Consider the following 22,538-nt stretch of genomic DNA (forward strand, 5'->3'; position numbering starts at 1 on the left):
CGGCTCGCCTCGGCTCGGCTCGGTTTTTCTCGCCTTGGTGTGACGTAGAGGCCATGGTAGAGACTAGAGAGGCCTTGTGCCGCCAAAATTGGAAGCTTATGCGCATGCGTGGAAACCTTTCGCGCCAAATTTGGGTGTTGTGGTTTATTGGGCGCGAGGTGAAGCTTCCCAGGCCTTCGTCCACTGCCCTGATTGGTCAATTTAATGGTGCAAGAGGAAAGCGTCAATATAAATATAAATAGATGGTGCAGTGGGAGGAAGTGCCAACATAACCAGCTGTTACAGGAGGAAGCGCCAACATAACCAGCTGTTACAGGAGGAAGTGCCAACATAACCAGCTGTTACAGGAGGAAGTGCCAACATAACCAGCTGTTACAGGGGGAAGTGCCAACATAACCAGCTGTTACAGGGGGAAGTGCCAACATAACCAGCTGTTACAGGAGGAAGTGCCAACATAACCAGCTGTTACAGGGGGAAGTGCCAACATAACCAGCTGTTACAGTGGGAAGTGCCAACATAACCAGCTGTGCAGGGGGTGCCAGCACTTAACCAGCTGTTACAGGAGGAAGTGCCAACATAACCAGCTGTTACAGGGAGTGCCAACATAACCAGCTGTTACAGGGGAAAGTGCCAACATAACCAGCTGTTACAGGGAAAGTGCTAACATAACCAGCTACAGTGGGAAGTGCCAACATAACCAGCTATTTACAGGGGAAGTGCCAACATAACCAGCTGTTACAGGAGGAAGTGCCAACATAACCAGCTGTTACAGGAAGTGCCAACCTGTCCAAACATTTACAGGAGGAACTGCCAACATAACCAGCTGTTACAGAGGAAGTAGCAACATAACCAGCTGTTACAGGGAAGTGCCAACACTTAACCAGCTGTTACAGGAGGAACTGCCAACATAACCAGCTGTTACAGGAAGTGTCAACATAACCAGCCGTACGGGGGAAGTGCCAACATAACCAGCTGTTACAGGGAAGTGCCAACATAACCAGCTGTTACAGGGGAAGATATAACATAACCAGCTGTTACAGGAGGAAGTGCCAACATAACCAGCTGTTACAGGGGAAAGTGCCAACATAACCAGCTGTTACAGGGAAGTGCTTACAACCAGCTGTTACAGGGGAAAGTGCCAACATAACCAGCCACTGCAGGGAATGCCTCGTGGGTGACAAAGCCTAGGGTGGGGGGGTGCCTTCCTGAGTATTGTGAAGGGGGAAGTGGCGCTGGGAAGGGTTAGGGAGAGGGAGGGAGAGAAGGAGTTGAGGGAGGTAAGGAAGGAGTTTGGAAGGGATAGTCAGAATGAAGGTAGGGAAGACAGAAGGAAGAAGGGAGAGAAGAGGAGAGGAAGAAGGCAAGAAGAAAAGGTTAGAGAAGGTGAACATGCAGGTGGAGGGAGGGAGAGGAGGGGGGGGAGGAGGTGTTATTCAGTACAGTATATTGGATATGACTCACCTCTCCTCACTCTCACCCTCCCTCCCTCCCCTCCTCCTCCCCCTCACCCTCCCTCCCCCCTCACCCCCACATCAAGGTTACTACTGGATGCTTTTACTCAGAAAATGGGATGCAACCACGTAACTAACCAAAAGGGCCCCAGTTTTAAAGGGCCTCTGTCTTGATGGGCCCCAGTTTTAAAATGGGCCTCTGTCCTCTGGATGGGCCCCAGTTTTAAAGGGTCTCTGTCTTGATGGGCCCCAGTTTTAAAGGGCCTCTGTCTTCATGGGCCCCAGTTTTAAAGGGATGGGCCCCAGTTTTAAGGGCCTCTGTCCTTGATGGGCCCCAGTTTTAAAGGGCCTCTGTCTTGATGGGCCCCAGTTTTAAAGGGCCTCTGTCTTGATGGGCCCCAGTTTTAAAGGGCCTCTGTCTTGATGGGCCCCAGTTTTAAAGGACCTCTGTCTTGATGGTCCCCAGTTTTAAAGGGCCTCTCTCTTGATGGGCCCCAGTTTTAAAGGGCCTCTGTCTTGATGGTCCCCAGTTTTAAAGGACCTCTGTCTTGATGGGCCCCAGTTTTAAAGGGCCTCTGTGATGGGCCCCAGTCTTCATAGGCCCCAGTTTTAAAGGATTCCAGTTTTGAGGGGCCCCAATCTTAATAGGCCCCAACCTCTAAATTAGACCCCAAGTTGAAATCCTTAAATCCGGGGCCTACTAGAACTGGAGACCATTAAGACAGTGGGACTATCCCCACCCGCCACGACACGACACTTAAATACTAACAAGTACACCACGAGTTAATCACCGTGAACCGGATTTAGTCTTAACCGGATTTAGTCTTACTTAACCGGATTTAACCTTACTTAACGGTAATTTAACCTTGTGAATGTGGTTGCAGGTGTAGCCAGTCCCTGGGAGTATTTGGGTTACTGCCAGATGGGGAACTGCTATTGTTAGTTAATAGTGATGATAATTAATAGTAATTTGCATAGGAATAAATGCTGATGATGATAGTAATAATAATAACATCAATAACTACAACAACAACATCAATAACTACAACAACTACATCAATAACTACAACAACAACATCAATAACTACAACAACTACAATAACAAAAACTACGACAACAATAACATAACAAACCCCCAAAACATATCTAAAAAAAAATTAATACTTGGTGAAATTTATTAGATTTTCTTAAGCATTCTTGAAGGCATTGTGGGCGTCGGGTCGTTGTATATCCTAGAATAAGTAATCAATAATCTGGAGGTGGGTAGCGAAGGTTAATGTACAGTTAGGGGTGCGTTGATTGTCCTGGGGAGAAAAGGGGGTGCGCACTTAGATGACGTGTGTGAGAGAGAGAGAATAAGGATAGAAGTTAAAGAAAAAGAGAGGTAGACTTAGAGAAGAGAGACGAGAGAGAGAGAATGAGGTTGGAAGAGAGAGAATGAGGATGGGAGAGAGAGAGAGAGAATAAAGGATTTACGAGAGAGAGAGAGAGGATGGGTGTGGTCGTGTTAATATAGCCTTATATACGTAAAAGGGTTAGGTATGCAAATTATCCCCTGGAGTAAACCGTTTAATAGGCCTAGAGTGAGGTTAATAGGCTAAGGTTGAAGTTAAAATTCCCCGGTTCAAGTTAATAGGCCTAAAGTAAAGTTAATAAGCCTAGGCTGTGGATAATAGGCCTAATGCTAAGTTAATAGGCCTTCCTGAATGACCTAACTAATAGTATTCAAGCTTGTATACACTTTTATTGTTTATCGACTGACTTACTCTATGCAAATTATCCAGGAAATAATTACTATGCAAATTATCCAGGAAATAATTACTATGCAAATTATCCAGGAAAATAATTACTATGCAAATTATCCAGGAAATAATTACTATGCAAATTATCCAGGAAATAATTACTATGCAAATTATCCAGGAAAATAATACTATGCAAATTATCCAGGATATAATTACTATGCAAATTATCCAGGAAATAATTACTATGCAAATTATCCAGGAAATAATTACTATGCAAATTATCCAGGAAAATAATACTATGCAAATTATCCAGGAAATAATTACTATGCAAATTATCCAGGAAAATAATTACAAACTCGACTTTCTTACGTCTTGGAAAATCGTGTCATGAATAAGTCAATATTTCCCTGGTAATTGTCGTGGTTTTGTTTATTAATTAGGGAAAATAATTATTACTATCATGGTTATGGTGGTATTGTGTAGGTTATGGTGAGGTCAGGTTAACGTTGGGTTAGGTCAGGTTGAAGTCAGGTTAGGTTAGGGTAGGTCAGGTTGAAGCTAGGGTAGGTCAGGTTGAAGTTAGGGTAGGTCAGGTTGAAGTCAGGGTAGGTCAGGTTGAAGTTAGGGTAGGTCAGGTTGAAGTTAGGATAGGTCAGGTTGAAGTCAGGTTAGGTCAGGTTGAAGTTAGGCTGGATTAGGTTAGTTTGGTTTATTTTAGGTTGAGTTAAGTTGAGGTTAGTTTAGATTAAGTCAGGTCAGGTCAGGTTAAATTTAAGTTAGGTTATGGTGAGGTTAGGTTGAAGTCAGATGAGGTGAAGCCAGGTGAGGTCAGGTAAGGTCAGGTCAGGTGGGGTGGCGCCGTTGTCATAGTTACTTAGGGATGTAAATGTTCACCGCTTATGGTCGTGATTAACTGAAGGAGTGTCTATTTGTCTGTCTGTCTGAGTGTGTCTGTCTGTCTTTCTGTCTGTTGCATTGTCTATATTTTTATTTCTATTTGTCTTTCTCTCTGTCTCATTGTTTCTGTATGTCTGTCTTTTCTGCCTGTTAGTTTATATCTGTCTGTTTTTCGTTTCTGTCTCTCTCTACTTGTCTGTCTGTATGTGTGTTTCTGTCTTTTTCTGCCTGTCTATCTGTTTCATTTTGTTTCTGTCTGTCTGCCTGTGTGTCTGTCTGTCTGTCTGTCTCTCTGTCTGTATGTAATAACAGTGAAATGACAAATAAAAATGAATAATGGCATAAAAATGGATAAGAGAAACAAGGAAAGTATTAATGGCCATTGGAACTTAACACAATAGTTACCAGTATATTATATAGGTCAGTGACGAGAGAGGTACTGACCTGTTTGGAAAGTGTCTTGGTGGCTCTTGGCCTTGCTTACGAGGTCAGTGGCGTGAAATGCACTGATCTGAATGCGAAAGTGTCTTGGGTTTATGTATTCGAGGTTACTTTCTCTTTGTTGGTCAGTGACGAGAGGAAAGTGTCTTAGTTATCTTCACGAGGTCACTTTCTTTGTGTGAATAAGTGATGTGAGATGTAGTTATTGACCTGTTTGGAAAGTCTTCATCATGTATACGAGGTCACTTTCTCTGTACGAGTCATTGGTCGCATGAGAACAAGTGACAGTGTCTAGAATGTCTCAGTCATATACACTGGTCACTTTCTCTGTGTACTGTAGATCAGTTAGAGAAGGAAGTGGAGGGGAGGGGAGGAGTTTGATGGGGTGGGGAGGAGGGAGGGTTTAATGGGGTGGGAGGGAGGGAGTTTAATGGGTGGGGAAGGGAGGGGAGGGGGGAGTTTAGTGAGGTGGGGAAGGGGATGAGGAACTTTTACGTGGGGAAAGAGGAGAGAAAGATGATGTGTGACGTAAGCTGGGGAATGAGGGTGCTGGAGGGCGTGTGAAGGCGTGGCTGGGGGCGTATTGAGTCATGGCGTGGGAGTGTGTGGAGGGGGGCGTGGGGGCGTGGTTGGTTAAAGGGGGTTAGTTTACGTGTATAATAAAGTTGTTGATGGTCTGGTAGGAATATATTAACTAGATCCTGGAACGTGGAAATGTATGTCTGTATGTGTGTACGTATATGTGTGTGTATGTATGTATGTATGTTGTTCTGTATATATGCAAGTTTATTGTGGTTGTATGTATGTATGTGTGTATAGTATATGTGTGGGTGTGTGCGTACATAAGCGTGTGTGTGGGACGTGACGTTAGCCTGTAAGAGCCACACCCTATTTAACCACACCTACACACACACACCTACACACCTACACACACACATACACACACACACACCTACACACACACATACACACACACACACACACACCATTATTAAAATTGTTTGCGTGTCCGGTATCTGCCGACATCTCTTCACGTCTTTGCCGGTAATTGTCAATTTTCATTTCTCTGGGGAGTTCATTCTGTTTATTATCCCAGTCTGCCATTGTTTGTCTCTGTCGTCTCTCGTAGAGGTTATACAGGATCGGGAATGGTGTACGAGCTTGTGTTACTACTACTACTACTAATTTACTACTACTGTTACTACTATTATTATTGTTATTGTTTTTTTGTATTTATGTGTGTTTACTTTTAACCCCCATTCTCGGTATACACGGTACTTTGGTATACACGGTACTTTGGTATACACGGTACTTTGGTATACACGGTACTTTGGTATACACGGTACTTTGGTATACACGGTACTTTGGTATACACGGTACTTTGGTATACACTGTACTTTGGTATACACTGTACTTTGGTATACACTGTACTTTGGTATACACTGTACTTTGGTATACGCGGTACTTTGGTATACACGGTACTTTGGTATACACGGTACTTTGGTATACACGGTACTTTGGTATACACGGTACTTCAGTATATAAAACTAATGTGTATTTTTCTCCTCGTTACAGGTGAGTACAGGTGTGGCCCGCCTTCACTATACTGATTAACACGCTTCAGGTAGGTGTGGCCATAAAGTGGTCTTTGTGTGACTATAATGTGTGGTCTTGGTGTGTTTTCATTGTGGCCATAGTGTGGTCTTGCTGTGGCCCTCGTACCTCCATTATGGGGCAGGAGGCCAGGGAGGGGGGGGTGACTCATGGCCGCGGGGGAGGGGGGGTAAATAATTGACTCATCTGGGCCGAACATGAGTCAAGGTGTGCCTGTTGACTCTCTCTCTCTCTCTCTCTCTCTCTCTCTCTCTCTCTCTCTCTCTCAGGTTATCATGCAGTGGGTCTTGGCAACACTGATAAAATAAGTTATTAAATAAATATTATATTCTTTATTATGGTAATACTGTTTCTGTCTCTAGTTCCTGTTTATTGTCTGTCTCTGTTTCCTGTTTTTTGACAGGGTTGTATGTGTGTGTGTCTGTTATGTGTGTTTTCCGGGGGGTTTTCATGTACGTTTTTTGTCTTATGAACGTTTTTTTTACCATGTGTCTTTCGTGTTTATATTCTATGTACGATGTTCATGTGCGTGTCTTCCCTGTCTGTTTTCTAATTACAATTATCCACGTCTGTCTGTCTCTGTGACTACTTGTCTGTCTGTCTGTCTCTGTGACTACTTGTCTGTCTGCCTCTGTCTTTTATTATTGAGATTTTTTTATGGGAGAATATTTGGTTTAACTTTATATGGAAATAATTTTAGCTTATTGTGGGAAGAAAGTGGTTAATGTTAAATATCCGCGGGAAGAAAGTGGTTAATGTTAAATATTCGCGGGAAGAAAGTGGTTAATGTTAAATATCCGCGGGAAGAAAGTGGTTAATGTTAAATATCCTCGGGAAGAAAGTGGTTAATGTTAAATATTCCCGGGAAGAAATTAACCAATGAATTCCCGCGAGATGACGTCACTCAGTAGAAGGAGGAAGGCAGAAAGGTGTATAAGAAATGTGACCAGAGCCTTCGCTACACCCCTCTCACCTCTCTTCCCCCCACTCCATTCTCTCTCCTGTCCCCATTCACCTCTCCACTCCTCACCCCTCTCTCCTCGCCCCTCTCTTCCCCCCACTCCATTCTCTCTCCTGTCCCCATTCACCTCTCCACTCCTCACCCTCTCTCCCTCGCCCTTTCTCTCTCTTCCCCACTCCATTCCTCTCTCCTCTCTCCCCATTCACCTCTCCACTCCTCTCTCCTCACTCCCCACTTTTCCTCTCCCTACTCTTCTCTCCTCACCCCTCTCTCCTCTCCCCACCCTCCTCTCTCTCTCCACTCTCTACTCCTCTCCCCACCCTCCTCCTCTCCCCACTCCTCTCCCCACTCCCCTCTCCCGTGTTGTGGCGGATAGAGAGTAGGATTGATGGATAGATTCTTAGAGAGGGAAAAGAGAAAGAGTGAGGATGTGGCAACGTTGCAGCGCTCTGTTTACATCTCCGTCCCCTACCACATTGCCCTGACCACCACAATCTCCCTCCCTTTATGATCTCCCTTAAACCCTTAGTCTCCCTTTATAACAGTGACCTCCCTTAAACCCCCTTTATAACAGTGACCTCCCTTAAACCCTTAGTCTCCCTTTATAACAGTGACCTCCCTTAAACCCTTAGTCCCCCTTTATAACAGTGACCTCCCTAAAAACCCTTAGTCCCCTTTTATACACAACAGTGACCTCCTAAACCCTCTTAGTCTCCCTTTTATAACAGTGACTCCTCCTAAAACCCTTCTTAGTCCCCTTTTTTAACAGTGACCTCCCTAAACCCTTAGTCCCCTTTTATAACAGTGACTTCCTTAAACCCTTAGTCTCCCTTTATAACAGTGACCTCCCTTAAACCCCCTTTATAACAGTGACCTCCCTTAAACCCCCTTTATAACAGTGACCTCCCTTAAACCCTTAGTCCCCCTTTATAACAGTGACCTCCCTTAACCAGCTATTTTGCCTTTTGTGTTTTGTTGGATTGTTGTTATTTTTTGTTATTGTTGTGGTCGTTTTTGTTATTATTGTTGTTATTATTATTATTATTATTATTATTATTGTTATTATTATTATTATTATTATTATTATTGTTGTTATTGTTATTATTATTATTATTATTATTGTTGTTATTGTTATTATTATTATTATTATTATTATTGTTGTTGTTATTGTTATTGAATTTATTGTTCTTTGTCTTGGTCACTATCATCACTATTAACACTGCCTCATCCTCCCTCGGTGATAAAAAAACAATGAATAATTAATGTGTGTGTGTGTGTACAGTGACAGTGTACACGCAACATACAGGTACACTCTTAATTATATCTCAGGTGAGTACAGTAATACGTATTGTGTGTCAGTGTTGTTATTGTACACAGTTTAGGTGTGGTGGTAGTGGTAGGTGGTGGAAATGTTAGTAGTTTGTGGTTGTGAAAAAAGTAGTTGTAGTAGTAGGTGGTGGTAGTAGTAATAGGCGGTGCTAGTAGTCGTAGCAGGTGGTAGTGAAAGTAATATTAGTAGTTCACTAGAAATTCCACCCAGGCGCCCCCAGTTCACCCAGCTGTAAATGGGTACATGAGGTTACATTTTGGGGTTAGTGGTCGAGGCAGTACCGGCCAGGTTGCCTCCTTGTGTACCGAAGGCTTAGTATACAGTGTGCTATATCCACACTGCCCTTAAACGGGTAGCGATGCAAATTAGACTCAATTTTACTTTCATGTATATGTATGAGTGTTTTTGTATACATGTGTGTGTATACGTAGGTGTGGTAGTATGTATGTATGTATGTGTGTGGTCAGACGCCTCTGGTTTAATATTAAAACTAAGCCACAAGTTACTTGGGTGTGGTGGTGGTGTCTGCTGTTTTAATTATAAACCAAATGCCTTCAAGCAATTATTTCCTGGCTCCTGGTTCAATAGTGGTTTGCCAGTGATTCTCTCTCTCTCTCTCTCTCTCTCTCTCTCTTCGCGTTATTATTCCCACTTGTTATTCTCTCTTGTCTGTCTCTCTTCCGTGTTATGTGTTCGTGTGTAATTATCACGTTGTCTTTTATTACCACAGTTTATTACCATTGCTCTTGTTACTTTTTATTGGTAGTGTCTTCAGCATGTTATCTGGGTTTTGTTATTGTTATTAATAGTTGTTGTTATTGTTACTAATGTTGTTATTACAGTATCATCATATTGTTATTATTACTATTATTATTATTATTATTCATTTTCTTCTTCATTTTATTACTATGAAAAGGTTTACAATATTAAATCAAACTAAATAAAAAAAATAACATTAATTAAACTGTTTACAAGAATTTATTATTTTTGTAAGAAATTAAGTGTAAATAAAGTACTGTACACTCACTCGTGTTTACAAAAATATATAGAAAATGAAAACCTACCATGGTGGACTAACGTGAATTAGAGTTATGTAAATTAAATTGTAAGTTTTTGTAAATTAGTTTTTTTTAATGGGAAGTTTTTAATTTGGGGGTAAATTTGTATTATTATTATTTAGTAACGTAGTAGTAATAAATTTATAAAATTAGATGGTAGATACGAACCCTAAACAACTCTGAACCCCTAATATGAACCCATAACAACTCTGAACCCCGAATATGAACCCCTGATATGAACCCGTAACAGCTCTGAACCCCGAATATGAACCCCTGATATGAACCCGTAACAACTCTGAACCCCGAATATGAACCCCTGATATGAACCCGTAACAACTCTGAACCCCTGATATGAACCCGTAACAACTCTGAACCCCTGATATGAACCCGTAACAACTCTGAACCCCCGAATATGAACCCCTGATATGAACCCGTAACAACTCTGAACCCCTGATATGAACCTGTAACAACTCTGAACCCCGAATATGAACCCCGATATGAACCCGTAACAACTCTGAACCCTGATATGAACCCATAAATAACTTGAACCGAATATGAACCCTGATATGAACCTGTAACAACTCTGGAACCCCTGAATATGAACCTCCCTGATATGAACCCGTGTAAATAACTCTGAACTCCTGATATGAACCCGTAACAACTCTTGAACCCTGATATAACCCCGTAAATAAACTCTTGAACCCTGATATGAACCCGTAACAACTCTGAACCCCTGATATGAACCCCAAATGGCTATACAAACCCCTGAAGAAAGTGTTCAATACTAAATGGTTCAGGTGTAGGCCGTGGTTGCCAATTCTATTTGTATATGACATTAGGCAGGTTAATTTGGACTGGATTAAGCCGACTTCAGTGAGATGGTTTTTATTTCTTTGAGTACTATGGTTTAATCCCTCTTGAGAATGATGGTTTAACCCCTTGATGGCGATTGTTTAACCCTTTGATGACGATAATTTAACCCTTTGAGGATTATTATTTAACCCTTTAAGGATAATTGCGATTTAACCCTTTAAAAATTAGGTAAAAAATCGTAGACTACATCTTTACCTGTCTAAAATGTTCCTATCCAATATAAACCCCTGAAATAAACCCGCTAAAACAACCAATTAGAACTACGCCTAATGTCCTCACGAGAAATTAATCACCGTACGATCTACTGGAGAATTGGCCGGAGTATTGGAACTAGCGCAGGGGAGACGGGCGTTAAGCGCATCAATCACGGAACTGGCGTGGGGTGAATTACTGGCTCTCATTAGGCTGGGAGGAAGGCATGGTTCCCCACCAACCCCAAGCGGTACAAGCAGTAAAAATTAGTGTAGACGCTGTGTGTGGGGGGGGGAGGGGTGTTGGCGGGCCGGGCGACACGCTAGCCTTGTTGTCTGACGCCACCCGCTCATTTGTTTTCCAGGAAGATCAATGGTCGCCCCTCTCTCTCATCTTGATAATTAATATAGAATAAATCTCTATCATAAAAAACACAAGTATATTGGTCTTAGTAAATACTCATAGTTTAGATAAGATTTTTTTTGGATGGTAGATATTAATTTATTTTTGTTCGTGATTTTAAATTCGTGAAGGATTTGTATTGATTATTTCTTAACTTTAAATACGGGATAAAATTAAATACCCCAGGATGTGTAGAAAGTTTCCTAAAGGGAGTAAAATTGGTATAAAAAAGTGGGTATATTCGTGGTAGTGACCTTGTTCGTACTAGGGGGGAAGTGTGGAGGGTGGCGGGTCTTTGTTGGCGGGCTGGTGGCGGCGTCTGGATGTTGATGCTCACACACACACGGTGAATATCCCTCCTAAGTTAACATGTAAGAATGTGGCTAAATATTTAACTTTAACTCAGACATTAAAATCACTTAGAAAATTTCTCCACCTTCCTTCTCTCCCCACTCCCGTTTTCTCCTCACTCCCCTTCTCTCCCCACTCCCCTTCTCTCCCCACTCCCCTTCTCTCCCCACTCCCCTCCTCCCCGAGTTAAGTACGGCACTATTTTTCCTACTGTGGTAACCTTTATATTGAATTATTTAAAAGAACAAGGAAATATCTCATTTTATCGAGGTGGGACACGACTGGGAAATGTTTTACAATTGATCATTTAACAACGGAAATTAGACTCAGGTTATGGTAAAATATACAACAATATTGAAATAATTATAATAACATTGATAGTTATGATTTGATACAGTTGTTGATAATTAATGCAGGTTGTGTTGGTAGTTGTGATTTTGAATAATTGTTGAACGTTATAATAATACATTAGTGACAGACTCAACAGGTGGTGTACGATTACCATGTCACAGGCCTCGACCAATCAGCGAACAGGATCAGTAAGAACAGCCTTGCCAGACGCTCGAAAACGTACCAATCATAGCTCCTCCTTTGGCCGGCAACGTCGACTGGTAACACCCCCCCCTTCCCCCTCCCCTCAAGGAAAAAAAAATATATCAAAGGTTAATATCGTTCTTGGAGGTGTACAAATACTACTAAATGTTAGATAATAATAAATATATAAAAGTAGGTAGTGTCGGACGTTCTTGTTTCTTAAATTACCGGAAAGAAACGATAATTGACTTTCAAGAATAAGGAAATAAAAATGTTATTGGCCTGAAGTTTATTTATTATAATGATGATGATGATAATAATAATAATAGTAATACCCTATAATAATATCCTGTAATAATGATAACAATAATACCCGGCAATGATAAGAGTAATTGGTTTAGTTAATTTAATACATTAAAAATTATTAACTATATCAAATTATTACGTATTAATATTCATAATTGTTTGAATTTAACAAAATCTATTTAGTAATAAAACGAAATGAATCATGTATTGAGCAAACTATTTTGGATCACCTGAAAATTAGTCACCCCAGCTTATTTCACCTGAAGATTAGTCACCCTAACCTAACCTCCCCAAATAGTGTTAGGGTGGTTAATCTTTAGGTAAGATAAGCTGGGGTGGAGATTCTTCAGGATAATTCTAAGCTTTCCCGTGTAAGCAGTACGGTATATATTTTCCCGCGTAACCCTTAATTTTTCCCGCGTAAACTGTAATTTTTCCCGCCTAAACTGTAATTTTTCCCGCCTAAACTGTAATATTTCCAGCCTTAATATATATACTGTACCTGTGTATACTATAGATTTTTCCCCGCGTAACTTGTACCTTGCCCCCCCCTCCCCTCCCCTCCTCCCATAAACAGTATTTTTTTCCACGTTATTCGTTACTTATTTTCCCCTGCGTATACTATATATTTCCCGCTTAATAGTGGATATTTTTTTCCTACCCCTTAAGAATATATTTTTTCCTGGGTAGCTTGATATTTTTCCCGCTTTAACTATTTTCCCTCGTAACTAGTGGACATTTTTCCTACAATAATATTAATGTACAGTGTTATTCGTTGTAATTCGTTATATTATCTACACTGTTACGTGACACATCAGTTTTCCGCCTCTAGTACAGGACGTTCTGAGAATTCGTCGTTACCAGTTTAAGAGGAAGTGGCACTCTGAAAGATTAAAAATTGCACGGTAAAATTTTATCTGAAACATTTTTATTTTATTTTTTGTTACTGTGAGAATTGTGTATTAATTCTCGTATTATTTTAGTTTGTATTTTTTCGTAGTAAATTTTTTGAAACATTTAAAACTCAGAATTATTTATTAACTGTTAATTATATTTAGTGAATGACGTCATACTTCATTATCTATACGTTGAAAATAACTTAGATAAATCATATATATTTCACACATACTAATTCTTATTGTAAATATAATCCTAATATATAAACATTTCATGAGATTTAATTAGAGGGTTGAATTGATCGTACAGTTTCCCGTCAAAATAGCCAGTTTCCCGTCAAAATAACTAGTTTCCCGTCAAAATAGCCAGTTTCCCGTCAAAATACCTAGTTTCCCGTCAAAATAGCCAGTTTCCCGTCAAAATAACTAGTTTCCCGTCAAAATAGCCAGTTTCCCGTCAAAATACCTAGTTTCCCGTCAAAATAGCCAGTTTCCCGTCAAAATAACCCGGATATTTGGTTGTCTTATCTTTCCAGGTTATATATAGGGTTGTTTCTATCTGGTGGACGCTGCAATACGTTATAACTTAATATATACTTGTGAGTCTTATATGTGAACTTCATTTTTCGTTATAAATTACGTCTGAGAGAGAGGGAGAGAGAGAGAGACTGAAGGACTTTTTTATATAACAGTCAGACCGACACCTCCCCCCGTCACCCCCCTTCCCTCTTCCCTCCCCCGCCAGCCCCCTCCTCCCCCTGTCACCCCTCCTCCCGTCAGCCCCCCTACCTCCCCCGTCAGCCCCCTGTTCCCCTCCCGTCAGCCTCCCCCTTCCCTCCCCTGTCAGCCTCTTCCCTCCCTGTCAGGGCTTCCTCCCTCCCCCCGTCACCCTCCCTCCCCCTGTCAGCCCCCTGCCAGCCCCCTGCCCCCCGTCACCTTCATATGGACTTCTGTTTCTCTCCTTTTCTATATCTCTATCTCTCCTTCCTTCCGTCCGTTTTTCTTCCTCTTCCTCCTCCTTTATCTCTCTCTTTCTCTCACTTCCCTCTCCTTTCTCTCCCTCTCGTCTCCCTCCCTCCCCCTCTTAGTTAATACAGGCAACAAACCTAAGTGGTTACTTGGCCTTGCTGCCTGAGCTTCGCTACTCCCTCACTCCTCCCCTCACTCACTCTTCATTCTCCTCACTCTCCCCCTCACCTACTCATTTCCCCTCACTCATCTCCCCTTACACATTCTTCCTTCATTTATCTCTTCATTGTCTCTCCTCACCTCTCTCTCTTTTCTCCCTCTCTCTCTCTCTCTCTCTCTCTGCACAACAAACGCGTCAAAACAAATAAGTTAAAAGCACGTATCATATCTGCCTGACGACACCCAGCAACAACTAGAAGGAAGGGAGGGAAGGAAGGGGTGGAGGGGAAGGGAGGAGGGAAGGAGGTTGAGGGGGGGAAGGGAGGTGAGGGAAGGAGGTGAGTGGGAAGGAGGTTGAGGGGAAGGGAGGTAAGGGGTGAGGTGGAAGGGAGGTGAGGGAAAGGAGTTCACTTCACCAGAGAGATAGAAAAGGAGGGAGAGTGGGGTCTAGGGCCAGAGAGGGAGAGAGGATTCAGGCCAGAGAGAGAGAGAGAGGGTCTAGGGCCAGAGAGAGAGAGAGAGGATTCAGGGCCAGAGAGAGGGAGAGAGGATTCAGGGCCAGAGAGAGAGAGAGAGAGGGGGTTCAGGCCAGAGAGAGAGAGAGGATTCAGGGCCAGAGAGAGAGAGAGAGAGAGGATTCAGGGCCAGAGAGAGAGAGGGTTCAGGGCCAGGGTCTTCACACCAGACGGCTGGGCGGGAATTTAAACGCAAACTTAAAGGAGAACAACCAGGCGTGGCGTAGCTCACCCACGCCACCAGACCCTCCTATACACGCCTCGCACAAGCCACGCCACCAGACCCTCCTATACACGCGCCTCGCACAAGCCACGCCACCAGACCCTCCTATACACGCCTCGCACAAGCTACGCCACCAGACCCTCCTATACACAAAGCTCTCGCACAAGCCACGCCACCAGACCCTCCTATACACGCTACGCCACCAGACCCTCCTATACACGCCACGCACACGCCTCACACGCACAAGCCATACATGCAAAGCTTACATGCCCCACACGCACTCAAACCCTCCTATATACACACGTCCATGAAACGCTCACACACACATCATCACACACACACACACACACAATAACACACACACACACACACACACACACACACACACTCACCACACTCACCACCACCACCCAGGACCCATTAGAACTAGGACCTATTAGAACTGGGGCCCTTAGAACCAGGGACCTATTAGAACTGGGGCCTCAGAACTAGGACCTATTAGGAACTGGGGCCCCTAGAGCTAGGACTCCATAGGAACTGGGGCCCCTTAGAACTAGGACCTATTAGAACTGGGGCCCCTTAGAACTAGGACCTATTAGAACTGGGGCCCCTTAGAACTAGGACCTATTAGAACTGGGGCCCATCTGACTAGTGAAGGGTATAAGGGGCCCCACATACCACAGGTGGAGTGTGAGGGTGTCAGTATGAGGGACGGTGACAGGCGAGGATGAAACTGATAGAGTGGTGTCAGGTGACGGTATATGGGGGGCGGGGTGAGGGAGGATGTGAGAAGAGGGAGGGATGGAGAGGTAGGGAGAAGGCGGGGGGTGAGAAGGAGGGAGGGAAGAGGGGGGAGGTGAAAGGGATGGAGAGGGAGGGGGAGAGAAGTAAGGAAGAAAGGGAGAGGTGAGGAAGAAGTGTTGCAAATGTTAGAACTAAGGTTGCAAAGTTTAGTTCTGATGTTGCAAGGTATAGTACTGATGTTGCAAGGTATATACTGATGTTGCAAGGTATATACTGATGCTGCAAGGTATAGTGCTGATGTTGCAAGGTTTAGTACTGATGTTGCAAGGTATATACTGATGTTGCAAGGTATAGTACTGATGTTGCAATGTATATACTGATGTTGCAAGGTATATACTGGTATTGCAAGGTATATACTGACTGATGTTGCAAGGTATAGTACTGATGTTGCAAGGCAGTGTTGATGTTACAAGATGTAGTGTTGACGTTGCAAAGTTTTAATGTTTACGTTGCAAGGTTAAATTTGGGTGTTGCAGAGGTTGTGTTGATATTGCTCATATTGCAGGTGGGGGAGTGTGCAACCGATCGATCTGTGAAGTGCCGCAGTTGATGTAGATACTCTGATGGTGGTAGTTGTGGTGATAGTGGTAGATGATGATGGATGTGGTAGGTGAGGTGATGGTGGTAGTTGTGGTGAACCAACTCTCTCTCTCTCTCTCTCTCTCTCTCTCTCTCTCTCTCTCTCTCTCTCTCCTGGCAGGGAAGAGAAGGGGTGGAGAGAGTACTGGGAAATAGAAAATGGAGGGAGAAATGGGAAAGAGAGGGAGGAGAAGCAGAGAAAGATGAGGGAGGGAGAGGTTGCCGGATAATTGGAAGGGAGGGAAACCATAGGGAGGAGGGGGTGGGTGAAGGAGGGTCAGCCAATATCAACGGGGAACGTGACGGATTGAACCTGTAAATACTCTCTCTCTCTCTCTCTCTCTCTCTCTCTCTCTCTCTCTCTCTCTCTCTCTCTCTCTCTCTCTCTCTCTCTCTCTCTCTCTCTCTCTCTCACAGCTAACAGCCTAATGTCAATATAATTTAGTTAAACAAAAGAATGGATTAGTTTTGTGTGTGTGACCTCGTAGCGTGTGTGTGTGTGTGACCTCGTAGCCTGAGTGTGTGTGACCTCGTAGCCTGAGTGTGTGTGACCTCGTAGCGTGTGTGTGACCTCGTAGCATGTGTGTGTGACCTCGTAGCTTAAGTGTGTGACCTCGTAGCGTGTGTGTGACCTCGTAGCGTGTGTGTGTGACCTCGTAGCGTGTGTGTGTGTGACCTCGTAGCGTGTGTGTGTGTGACCTCGTAGCATGTGTGTGTGACCTCGTAGGCCATGTGTGACCTCGTGGCGTGTGTGGCTCGCCCGACCCCACCTAATTAGAGAGTCGTCACGTGACATTGTTGACATGGCCGAGACAATCATTATGACGTGGGATTGGGAATAGGGAATGAGTTTGGGTCGGAATTGGGATTTGGGGGGAGGGATTTAGGATTCGGGAATAGTATCTGCTGTGAAACTGGGATTGGGATTACATTGGAGATTAGGGGATTGGGAATATCACTGTGGTTGGGGATTTGGGGGAATAGTTTCTGGGGTTGGATTAGGGATTGGAATACTAACCAATTTTACCCCATTAATGACTTGATTCCAGCCTATTTTTACCCCTATTTTAACCTAACTATTGGAACCCTGCGGCACCATTCCAATTTAACAATGGGGCGTGGGTGGCCAGGTACCTGTGAACGAAGGAGACACGCGCCATTATATCCTCTTTAAAGTTGCTCACACGCCTGCCACGCCTCTGTCTCTGGGACCCACGCAACCCCACGCCCTACCTTGTCCACCAAGCCCCATGATAGACTACCCATGATTATTGTGTACTTGTTTACCCCCTCATCACGCCCATACTATCTCACGCCCATACTGGATTAGCTCATTCCAGTCCCCATATTGCCCGACGCCCACAATAACCCACGCCCACACTGCCCCACATTACGCCACGCCCACATTACCCCAAGCCCACACTGCCCCATATTACGCCACGCCCACATTACCCCAAGCCCACACTGCCCCACATTACGCCACGCCCACATTACCCACGCCCACACTGCTCCACGCCCACACACCATTGCTAAGTTTCCCTTGAACGACGCAAAAGTTGACACAATTACTCTCATTAGCCCTTGTTATGTGGTGCTTCGCCTCAACAACCAATCATTGTCGTGTCCTGTCGTAGCCCCGCCCCTTCAGCCAACCAATCACAGTGCTTCCTCCACCAATGGCACTGTTCTTATTGGCTGATTGAATGCTCATAATCCTTGCCGATTAAGAAGTGAGATTAGCCAATAATAATCAATGGTGGATTGGACTAGTCAGCTGGTGGATTGGTTTCTTACCTTTGTTATTGTTGAATTAGACGATTAGAGTGTGATTGAGTGCGAGTTATTGTTTATATATGTTGTAACGTACTTCTGGCAGCGCTGTAGTGGTGTGCCAAACATATCGTACTTGGCACCATCGCCTTTTTTTTCCCTTACGAATTACCTGACCTGACCTGACCTGACAAAACTATTAACGTAAACACTTATACGCCTGGCAACAATGTAAGGACTTCACTATTACCAAATTATCGTACTGACAGTGAGAAATTTTTGGTGCCTGATATTTTGGGCAGTTATCGTACCTTGTATAAAGCTCATGTGTAAAACAATAACTACACTTGTCCTACACCACGAGGGATATACACACGATACCTGTACACACGATACCTGTACACACGATACCTGTACACATTAATGAAACACCTGTCGGGAAACCAAGCTACAGGTATTGTACAGTCCGTCTGGCAGCGCTGTAACCCACACTACAAGATGCTTCTCAATAATGGCGTCTGTATGTTACTAAGACTGGACCTTATTTGTTTATATACGGATGACATGAAGATTAACCCCCCCCTTATTTAACATAATCTAGGGGATCAGGTTAAGTTATGGTGTTTAATCGTCAAGTTAACGTATCTAGTTAAGGTGGAGTCTCGGTGTTAATTTTGTCTCCTAACTGGTGTTAAGTGGACGTACAGTATCAAGTTAAGGTTAGGTTAAGTTAAGGTTTGGTTAGGTTAGGTTTCGGTAGGGGTAAATAAGGTCTCGTTTGGGCATTATATCCGGGTTATTTAGTCGTCACTGTTGGTATTAAGTGTAAGGGAAGACGCTCGTAAATTAATCCGGATTAAGTGGAGGGTAACTTGAGTCGTGTTTACAACTCGGCGTCTTCGTAAATTATTGTTCCTACCCTTGCTACTGTTATTTTGTTCCCTCCCTATGCATTTATCATCTTCTTGTTCCCTCCACACCCTATACCTTCCAATCTTGTTCCCTCCACACCCTACCTTCCAATCTTGTTCCCTCCACACCCTACACCTTCCAATCTTATTCCCTCCACACCCTATCTTCCAATCCTGTTCCCTCCACACCCTACACCTTCCAATCTTGTTCCCTCCACACCCTTCCAATCATATTGTTCCCTCCATTATTGTCCGGGGTTACTGGCCTCCTGAACGTGTTTACGACGTGAGTAGTGAACGTGACCTCTGATAGTGTCCTCCTACATGACCCCGGTTGACCTCTCCTTGACCTCACCTGAGCGGGGGCAGTGAGCTTTATCAACTATTGGACTAAAATTAGACTGTAAACACGAGTGACCTCATCTTTATTATGCTTCGTGGGTTGAATTGGACTAGAGGTTGTTTACGGTGACACACTCTCTCTCTCTCTCTCTCTCTCTCTCTCCAACACGGGGCCAAAAGGGGTCATTTGACTATTAAGCGGATCAGTGCTTGCCACCTCCACCACCCTCCTTTTTTTTTTTACACCAGATGGCAACACTGCATTAACCCCACCCTCCCCCCCTTTCCCCTTATGTAACGAGGGGAGGGAAAAGGGGTGAAGTGGTTTTCGTCCACCCACTCACCCACCCACTTCTATCCTGCCTGTCTGCCACACACCCACCCAAGTTGTTACAATCACTCACGTAACTACTGTATTGCCCACCCACCTTGTCTTCTTCCGACCCACCCATTTTTCCTCTCACCCACCCACTTCCACCCACCCACCTGTCCACACACCACCCGTCCACACACCACCCATTCACCCACCAGCCCTCTTCCTCCCACTCTCACCCATTCCCGCCTACCCACTAGCCACCCACCCACGCCATATATATATACAGTTGGTGTCATGACCAGGGCGTGGCAGTGTGAGGAGGGAGTGTTCTTCATCACGGTAAGTAGAGGCGTGTAGGGCGTGGCTGATGGCCCACGCCCCACACGCCTCTCTGGGTCATCAAGGCAGTGTTGACACAAGCTCTGGTGACCTGACCTGACCTGACCTTGTTGGCTCTTTCCCCTCTACTATATATTACCTTCGCTCTAGTAGAAATGACGTCATCAACCTTACCTCATGACATCATCAACCTTACCCCCATGACGTCTTCAACCCCACCTCATGACGTCATCAACCTTACCCCATGACGTCATCAACCTCACCTCATGACACCATCACACTTAGGTCTTCAACCTCACCTAATGACGTCATCAGCTCGTGGAGGTCACCATGAAGTAAATGGCGGTAGTTAGGGCCTATTTGGTCGTTAGTGACGTCACGGGAGGCCTTGATAGAACACCTGTTGGGAAATTAACCAAATATTGAACTGGAATGTTATTTTGTTATACTTTTTTCTGTTTGTTTCTTTTATTTTCTTTTATTTTCTTTCATTTTATTTATTTATTATTTTTTATTGGTTGTAGTTTTAGGTTCGTAAATAAGATTGGCTCATTTAAAGTGGTTAGCCAATCAGAATGCTAATTTATACACCATAGAGCCGATCAGCCAATCAGCGCGTGAGGATGATGTAGTTAAAGACTCTGATGGGTAATAATTACTGTGTATGTATGTATGTATGTGTGTGTGTAAGTTTAATTACGAAAAGACTGATTGGTGAGAGGAAAGGGTGAGGTGGGGAGGGGTGGGGAGGGGAGGGGAAGGAGGTGGGTGGTGGTAGCGATAGTTGTGGATGTTGTAATGTTGGTGGTAGTGGTGATAGATGTGGTGTAAGTGTGATGGTTCAAGGTAAACAGCTGTGTATACTGAAGTGTAATTGGTCAAATGGTCGTTAGTCTGTGCTGGCTCTCAGGTTAGGTTAGGAGGTTAGATAAGGCTGTTAGGTTAGATTAGGTTAAGTTGGGTTAGTTTATATTAAATCTTGTTAGAAGTTGCTAGGTTAGATTATAAGTTACAACCTAACCTAACCTGACCTGATTTCTCTCTCTTTGATATATACTGTAAATTACTTTGGTATTTCTCAACTAACCTTCGGGTGGTGAGAGTTTAGATGGCTGGGGTGGTGAGGTGGGTGGCGGGGTGGTGGTGGGTGGCAGGGGTGGTGAGGTGGGTGTGGAGGTGGTGGGGGGGTGGCAGGGGGTGGTGAGGTGGGTGGCAGGGGTGGTGGGGTGGAGTGGAGGTGGTGAGGTGGGTGGCGGGGGTGGTGAGGTGGGTGTGAGTGGTGAGGGGTGTGGGGTGGTGGCAGGGGTGGTGGGGTGGGTGGGGATGGAAAGATGGGTGGTGGGTGGGTGATGGGTGTAGTTTGTGGGTGTTTAAGGTGGGTAGGTAGCGGTTGTGTAGGTGATTGGGGTGGGCTGTGGGCAACTGGGTGGGCTGAGGTGGGTAACGGGGTGGGCTAAGGTGGGTGAGTAAGTATCGATGTTTCTTCATATTTTCTTTACTTATTTTTTGGAACCTTGAGAGGATGACCTCTCTCTCTCTCTCTCTCTCTCTCTCTCTCTCTGTTTACCCACCCCACAAGACAGACAGAAAGGCTCGTACATAGAGTGGGAGTCATTAGGTTAGGTTAATGGTAGCGAATCAAAGGTTTGCCGGATCAATAGCGACCTCAAGGGGAAAAGAATACTTGGCGACCTTCAGCGAATTCTTACCCGAGGATTTTTGGCGCGAAATTCTTGCTTAAATAAACAATAAATGTACAAAAACCTGAAAGAAGGGAAAGACGAATAAGAGAAATGTGGAATTAAAGCAATAATGAGAAGTGATAGATAAGACAAGAGAGGGAGAGAGAGAGAGATAACGATAACAGTTTCCAAGAACACGTTTGATAAATTGACTGGTGAATTCTTCTTAGAAAAAACGATACTTTCTCATCAGTCACAGATTTCTGTTTTTGATGTTTTGGCCAATGAGAGTACGTCCTGGGTGATGACGTCATTAGGGCTGACCAATGAGGTGGCGTGATGGGTGATAACGCCATGGAGATTGACGACTAAGCTGGCGTGATAGATGATGTCATGTAGGTAGACTAATAAGCTGGCGTGATGGGTGATGACGTCATGGAGGTAGACTAATAAGCTGGCGTACTGAATGATGACGTCAGTGACGTAGGCCAAAGAGCAGGCGTTTTGAATGACGACGTCAGTCATGGAACCAATAGGCTGGCGTGATGGGTGATGGCGTCATTAGGATTGACCAATAGGCTGTCATGATAGGTAATGATGTCACAGGGGGGACCAATAGTCAGGCGTGATGGGGTCAGGTGATGAGGGGGTAATTTAGTATTTAATTATTGGCGCAGCAGCTGATGACAAGGAATTGCGGCGCCATGCTGTCGTGTGTAGTGCCCGTGTGTCTGTTAGTGTTGGGGTGGTGGGTGGTAGGGGTGGTGGTGGTGGGTAGTTGTGGTAGTGGTGGTGGTAGGGGTAGTTGTGGTGGGGTAGTGGTGGTGTGGTGTTCCTAGTATGGTGTGGTGACCTCATCTGCTTTCTGCATGTTGAATACG

The 22,538-nt window shown here is 44.2% G+C and overlaps 1 protein-coding gene across 3 annotated transcripts in view; it reads left to right on the forward strand.

Moving 5' to 3' along the window:
* The first annotated feature begins 6,131 nt into the window (after nt 1-6,131).
* Nucleotides 6,132-22,538, forward strand: part of LOC121879783 (cytochrome c1-like) — a 32,719-nt gene continuing 16,312 nt past the window's right edge. The window contains exon 1 of one of the 3 annotated variants that reach the window (XM_042386571.1): nt 6,132-6,155. The gene's annotated coding sequence lies outside the window, so the exon portion shown is untranslated. The remainder of the gene's footprint in view (nt 6,156-22,538) is intronic. The other 2 variants (XM_042386570.1, XM_042386569.1) reach the window with 2 other exon arrangements.

The sequence above is a fragment of the Homarus americanus genome, unplaced genomic scaffold (genome assembly GCF_018991925.1).
Source record: "Homarus americanus isolate GMGI-L3 unplaced genomic scaffold, GMGI_Hamer_2.0 scaffold42643, whole genome shotgun sequence".
Classification (NCBI taxonomy): domain Eukaryota; kingdom Metazoa; phylum Arthropoda; class Malacostraca; order Decapoda; family Nephropidae; genus Homarus; species Homarus americanus.